This window comes from Mastomys coucha, unplaced genomic scaffold, assembly GCF_008632895.1.
Source record: "Mastomys coucha isolate ucsf_1 unplaced genomic scaffold, UCSF_Mcou_1 pScaffold1, whole genome shotgun sequence".
Lineage (NCBI taxonomy): Eukaryota > Metazoa > Chordata > Mammalia > Rodentia > Muridae > Mastomys > Mastomys coucha.
Window position 1 is genome coordinate 57,247,748 of NW_022196891.1, and position 7,146 is coordinate 57,254,893.

The 7,146-nt window shown below is 42.8% G+C and overlaps 1 pseudogene; it reads right to left on the reverse strand.

Moving 5' to 3' along the window:
* Positions 1-1,371: 1,371 nt before the first annotated feature.
* On the reverse strand, positions 1,372-1,492 carry LOC116072231 (annotated as a pseudogene).
* Positions 1,493-7,146: the final 5,654 nt, after the last annotated feature.

Below are 7,146 nucleotides of genomic sequence, written 5' to 3' on the forward strand. Positions count from 1 at the left end.
CTCAGAGCCCTGGATCTGGACCTAAGAGTTATCTGAGCTTGTCAGATCATCAGCTCTCCTATCCTTGGGGCTAGCTCACCAGCAAATACCCTGCTGCCCAGGCAAGGTGCAGGACTCACTTTCCCAAGTGTTGCAGCTGGTGAGGGACATGGCCCATTCTCTCATGATCCTGGGGCCAGCTCTCCTGCCTGCCTACCTGCCTGCCTGCCTGCCATATGTGGCAAGGCGTTAGGGGGTAATGGAGGAGAAGAGGGTGTCTCTCCTTCTTCTGTGCCACCACCTAACAGACAAGAGTCAGGGCTGGCTCTACTACATTCATCACGTATGGCCAGCTAACCTATGCTCCCCCCACCCCACCAGAGTTGGTTCTACTGTGCTGCCCAGGCCAGTTGCAGGGCCCACTCTCCCTTTCCTGAGTGCTGCAGCTGGGGAGGGGCAGGGCTAGTTCTCCAACTCTCATGACCCCAGGGCCAGGTCTCCTGCCTGCCCCAGGTAGCAAGGGGTAAACAAGGAGTAGGTATCTCTTCCTTGTCCATAATACCAGCACTAGAAAGGAGTGGTAGGGCAAGCTCTACAATGCTTATAGGGAGGGCCAGTGGGCTGAATCTCCACAAGTACTGCAAGGGTCAGCTTTCCTGTTCTCATGCCTCAGGGCCAGCTTTCCCATGAAACCCAGGTGAGGGGTAGGTCCAGTTCTTCACATCCTTAAGATCTCAACAAGTCCCCAAGTAGCAGCCCAGATCAGGGACATCCACCTGGCCTTTAGTGGCAACAGAACCCTACTGCTGCAGGGCCATGGACCCAGAGGTGGCCCTAGTGGCATCACTGGCTACTCACATCAGGCAGTTCCTCACTACCCTCGAGTCTCCCATTCTGCTTCTCTTCATTGTGCCCACAACTTTCTGTTTCTCTTTCTCTTCATTTCTCTACTACTTACTTGTGCGTCTTAGTGGCACCCAGGGCTTCTGAGTGTCTGAGGTTGTCTCAAGAGTGATCCTGGAAATGCAATGCCACGACACCAGTCAGGGGTCATCTTGAGCATGGTCTCCCTGCTCCCTGGGCCTGCCCAGCACCGGACTGATGGTCATCTCAGGCTTCTCAGGCTAGCTCCCTGTCTGGGCCCCATGGTGCTGGTCAGGTGGTTTTCTTGGACTTGCTCCTCACCTGGTCGCATGAGTGGCCCTTTTGTAAGGATCATCTGTCTCTGGATCACTCCCTCCAGGAGCTCGTGGTCTCAGGTGGGGTTCTTCTGGTCTCTGGCTTGTCACCCCATCCTGAGATCCTATCTGGGCCTGCCTGGTGCTCGACTAGTGGTCATCTCAGGCTAGCCTCCTTTCCAGGCCTCCCAGTGACTGAAGAGTGGTTGTCTCAGGTTTGCTTTTTATTCAGAGTTACTAATCATGATCAGAACACTGAGCATAGACACAGCCTCTGCCACCTACTGACACACATGTGACACAGCAGCCACACCTACAATGCCTCTAAGGACATTCAATGTTTTCTTACTACCAAATGACTCACTGAAAAGTTATTGACATGAAACTGAAAGCAGTGTGCCATTGAATAAATGGGAGGACCTTTGGTTTTGAAGGTCATCTGAGTGAGTGCTCATCTTGCTAGGTCCCTCCATCATTTCCTTCCTCCCCTCAGTCTTTATATATACCTGCCATTGTGCTGTACATCTTCTATTCTCTATGCCAAATCTAAAGTCAACATTAGGACGTCTATCAGCCAATCTCCGAGTGGCTCTTCAGATGGAACTGTAATTGATCTACATGTACCCGCTGCCTATCTTTGTATTTTAAATGCAAACAGTGAAGGAAGGGGTATGGGACACAGTGACAGTGTGTTCTCAAGATAAAGCCAGGGATAGCTAAGGAAACAAAGAGGGCTAACAGGGCACTGGCTCTTTTTGTTCCTTTTTAGTATAAGGGATAATTCATTAAGTGCTGCTATTCTCACAGGTTCCCTGGTCATCCTTCTCCTTGAACACATCCTTCGGACTAAAATTTGCTCTCCGATTTCAACTTGGCTATATGTCTCTTACTCAAGTGTGTCACGGCTAGATTTGTTTTATGGACTGCTCCAATGTCTGTTAACTTTTTTTTTTTGTAATCACTACAAAGCTCTTGTAATTGCTTCACCTTCATTCTTACAGGACAATGTTTTAACTGCGTGTCTATGAAACCAAATATAATTGAATTGGAAGAGACACAGAAATCATCTAAACCAGTGGTTCTTAACCTTCCTAATGATGCCACCTTTTAATAGATTCCGGGTGACTCCCCCAACCATAAAATTAACTTCATTGCTACTTCACAACTATAATTTTGCTACTGTTATGAATCACCATGTAAATATTTGTGACCCCTGTGAAAATGTCATTTGAGCACACACATACACACACACACACACACACACACACACACACACACACACACACACGAGGTTGCAACTCACAGGTTGAGAACCACTGACCTAGATCCTTACCACTCAAAGTGTGCAGCATGGTTCAGATATAGTGTCCTCGGGAAATGTTGAAGGCTTTGTCCCCAGATGGTGGGTGCCATTGACTTCAGTGAGCTAACACATTGATGAATTCAAACCTTGAGAGGCCATTAGAAAGTGGCAACTAGATGAAGGAGATCACTGGGACCATGCCCTAGAAGGATTTATCTTGTCTCTTGGCTTTCCCTGCTTCCTGTCTATTGTGAGCTGCGCTGTCCTGCTCCATCATACATTCCACTGTGATATTTGGCCTTCCCATTGGCTCAGAAGCAGTGTAGCCACATGAGCATGAGCTAATCCCTCTGAAATGACAAGCCAAAATAAATCTCTTGTCCTTCTTAGTTATCATTCTTGGATATTCAATCACAGTGACATAAAGTAACAAACACAATCTAATTGGTAGATTAGTAACACTAGAATAGCCTTACCAGCCTATTAGAAATTTGCCTATTAAGCTTGCCCCAGGCCCACTACATGAAGATCCTCATTTCAACAAAATCCTAGGGTGATGAACATCCATTTGATTTTGAAAGTAGATGTTGTAGAAATGCCACCTCATTTCACAGAGAAGTAGCATATCTAAAGTGAGTGGTTGAGATGGACTAGACCCCAGGTCTCTTGGGTTGTTAACTATGTATTACTTTAACTCTTAAATACTCTTGATTCATTTTTATGCTCAACTACTTTAAGAGTTTACTTCCATGTGAATTGGTCAATACCAACACACACACACACACACACACACACACACACACACACACACACACACACAATGCTAGTATTTAGTATTCAAGTTCATCTTGTCTCATCTACTATGACTTTGTTATTTTAAATTATGGTCTCATTGCATAGCCCAAGCTGGTCTCAAACTTGTGGTTCTCCTGTCTTGGTTTCCCAAGCATTAGGATTTAGAAGTGTATTCCACTATGCCCAGCTCAACCTATTAACATAACTTCATATTTTTCTGTAGCCTTATTCCCCTTCATGTTCCGATTCAATTTTCTCACTCGAACCTCCAAGTAATGAATTCAGTAGAGCTTGTCTTCTGTGTCTTATTTTCCTCTCCCATTTCCCTTCTACGATGCCCTTGGCTAATTATTAACTAGTCTCTTTGTACTAATATTTTATTTAGAATAAATGACTGAAATGAAATGGATGAAAATAGTCTCAACTTGATTTCATTCTAGTTCTTGGCTAAAATACTGAAATTTAAATTATAATTGCTTTAAAGGATGTCCCCATGGATGTTTGATAGTCCATTTTAGAACCTATGGACCTTATAAGTCAGGGATACAGGAAATTATAACTTATGACTCATTCTGATTTTGAACACTTTTATATCATCACAATTTCCTACCTTCAAAGACAGGATACACCATATTTTCACTTTTGACATTTCCAAAGCTCATTGAGAGAAATGAGACAACGAAGTGTAGGAAAAAAGGAATATCTCTTTCAGACTCTTGCCCCCAACTCCGTACCTCCTTGCTGCATTCTGAAGTCTACAGCCCTGTGTATCTTGCATGATGTTCTTCTACCTATTGCTCCTTCCTATACAGTCTTCATTAGTGTTTTTTTTCCCCTGATTCATTTAACCTGTAGCAGAGGGAACTGGCCTAGGACCCTTAAGGTTTACAAAGTACATTCTTGGGCATTTGCATTTCAGTGTCCCAAAGGTAGAGAGAACAGAGATGGACAGCTCACAATGACACCCAGGCCACCTGACAAAGCACACACACCAGCAAGTGACTCTGAGGCCCTCCCTGAAAAGCATGGCTCTGATTCATGTGTCTGCAGCAAAAAGGGGAAGAGACATCTGCCCCCGGTTAGCAAGCATCCCTCGTGTTCCTGTCCTCACACACTGTCATTTCCAGTTTAAATTTATTCCATAACTTTGTGAGCAGCTACATTTGACCGTTTCTGAAACAAACAAGCAAAAACCATAATATATCCCCACTACCTTTCCCTCCATCTCTGTTTGCTTTGAGAAATTTTCATGATCATGAAAAGCTAAGAAACATGCAAGATGTCAGAAAACTATTGAAACTTGCTTCTAGAGACAAATTTCTCCCTGTCCTAATGAACAGGAAAGTAGAAAATTGCTTTCTAATGTAACCTGAAGTCATTTACAAACAAAAGGCTCCTTTCCCATGTATTTCCCACTTCTTTATCTGAAATTCTGACACTAATTTACTGGTAGATGTTTCCTCTGCTTTCTTGTTGCAGGGAGAATGGGAGGGGTCATGAGACAAGGCCCATAAATCCATGTATTCTACTTTGCCCAGAACTAAGCTTACTCTCAGTTTTTCACATGTGTTTAGAAGGGCGAAGAGGGTCCTCACTTTTCACATGTGTTTAGAAGGGCAGAGAAGGTGTTGCAAGCCTGGAGGCTGTATGGAGTAAAGAGAAGCACAGAGAGGTAGGACCATCTCCAGACCAGAAAAGATTCTATCCTTATGCAAGATTCTCTGAAGTCCAAGAAGAAGCAAAGTTCACAGTGACTGTTTCATCTCGCAGTCTCCTGCAGATCCAAGACTTCCCTTCTGTTGATGGGGAGCTGCTCACCATTCAGCAACCATAGGTAATAAGAGAGAGAAAATGAGTAATATATGGAGACAAAAGACAACCAGAAACAACATCCACGGTGGCCTGAAAATAAATAGCACAATTTGTTTATACACATTTGGTTTTCTACAAATAACCTCAGAATCACAAATTGCTTGTACTATCTCCTCCATGTGAAGAAATCTGTCTAGGCTCCCATGGCAGTGTCAACACAAAAACACAACTTTCACCTCAAAGAGGATAAAAGATGGTTTGTCTTAAGCCAGATATGAACATGGCCTGAGAAGACAGATTTGGGTTATCTTACAGTTCATGTTCCAACTTATTAACAGTTTCATCATGTTTCTAAGATAACAGAACAACAACAAAAAACTTCACACCTTTCAAATAATTTGATGGAAACATCAGATAAGTGGGTTCCAGAAGACCATGGAAATCTCAGCTATAGACTCGGATGGTACATGGTCTGACTTGATTCTTAGCCTTTTGGTTGGTGGGTGCTGTTTGTGTGTTTCAAAGGACCTGCCCAACAGTCATGAAGATGTTAGTATACACACATAGGAGGACAATCAACAGCTGTTAAGGGAACCAAAGGTGACTCTTGACAGGCAACACTGCAAACACTCCAAGATCATCAATGTTGTAATTAGTTAACCAGCCTTGCAGAAGGTTCAGTGAGAGGTGAGGTTCCCACCAGGGACTTTCATTCACACCAGAAGTGACAAAAACAAGTTGCAAATGATGAAAGGATGGGAAATACAGCCTCAGAGCTTTTTAGGCTTAAGACATGGACCCCTGCTTCAAATGTTAAGGAGGCCCAACCCAATCTACAGACAAATCCAGGATCTGGACTTCCCCTGAGAAAATGTTTAACTTATCCATTCAGTCATGTAATGGATGGCAAAAAGAGGCTAGAGATGGTTCAGTGGTTAGGAGTTACCTCACTGTTCTTGCAGAAGACCTGAGATCTGTTTTCTTATCAAACAGCTCAGAACTCTCTGAGACATCAGCTCCAGAAGAACCAATGAGGTCTGCTGGCCTCCTCAGGCACATATACTCAAGGACGGACACACACACACACTTAAAAAATACATCTCTACTATGACTTAATAAGTGACAACCAAATAGTAGTAAGACATCTGTCAAAAGACAGAGAATTGTGAAAGAATTAAGAAACAGTATCCTACTTGGAGAATTAAATTGAACAAATTATGTGTGTATGTGTGACTGTGTGTTGGTAAATGAGTTAGATGATAGGTATAGGGAAAAAAAACTACTTTTTTGCTGAAGAATAAACTGTGAGACAAGATTACAGCATATAAACACAAAGAAGCAACTAGGGTATCTTCCTTCATTGTATATTGCTGTACTGAATGCCAAAGAGTTAATCATTTGTAAGAAATAGAGGTTTATTTAGTTCATGGTTCTACACTTGATCTCAGCTGAATGGCCAATAACATTATGAAGGCTGAGAATCTCACTTGCATGGTGCTAGAATTTGTTTAGTGTCTGACGAAGGCTTTCTTGCTACACTTCAACTCAGCAGAAGTCATTGCATCATGAAACGGAACGAAATTAAGCCACAGAGAACTCATTTTTTATGGGAGAGCCACTCCTACAGTAACTCATTAATCTACTAATTAATCAATTCAGGAAAACAAATGTCTTTTGGTTCAATGAATTCCCAACAGTCCTACCTCCAAATACTAGCAATGTGAATTTGAGGATTAAACTTCCAACATATGAATTCTGTGAGGGAAATATTGAAACTAGAGTAAAAAGGGTTGATGCTGGTGAAAAAGCCTTGTGCTGTGTTAATATACACTCACGGACTCTTTAAAGAAACCTGGGAAGTCACTGACATAATTCAGCCAAAGATATATCATTATCAATTTTTCTTTTGAAGAAGAAGCACTCTACTGTTTCTGTGGAGCACGCATTGGAGACATTTGAGATTGGAGATAGAAAAAGTGACAATGGCATCATCATGTGGTTAAGAGACAAGTAATGTTGAGAATAGTTTTGGCTATCCTGGGTCTTTTGTTGTTCCAGATGAATCTGCCAATTGCTCTT